Source organism: Opisthorchis viverrini (genome assembly GCF_000715545.1).
Source record: "Opisthorchis viverrini unplaced genomic scaffold opera_v5_385, whole genome shotgun sequence".
In the NCBI taxonomy this organism is placed as follows: domain Eukaryota; kingdom Metazoa; phylum Platyhelminthes; class Trematoda; order Opisthorchiida; family Opisthorchiidae; genus Opisthorchis; species Opisthorchis viverrini.
Window position 1 is genome coordinate 343,353 of NW_008752037.1, and position 406 is coordinate 343,758.

Below are 406 nucleotides of genomic sequence, written 5' to 3' on the forward strand. Positions count from 1 at the left end.
CTACTCCTTGGTACCAAAATGAGCCCATTTACTTCAGAATTGTAAACACGTCTGGCATGGTTTACGTTCATTCCTAGAAACCAACAGTCTTAAATTTTGAGCTCCGGCCTGTTCCGTAACAAACACCACGCTATCTTTTTAAACAGTTGTTTTGTTCTGCTTATCCAAAAATGAATACACTGTCAAAACCAAGATTCGACACATTTCTAGGTACCTGTTTTCATTTTACCTGAGAACTCATAGATTTTACCAGTGATCGACTGCCCAAATTTTACCAGTAAACCACGTTATATATATATATATATATATATATATATATATATCATCACTCAGATCATTTTGTGACGTGGATTTCCAGTTTTTGGTGTCACTTCACTTTAGAGAATGCGCAGAATACTGCTACTAC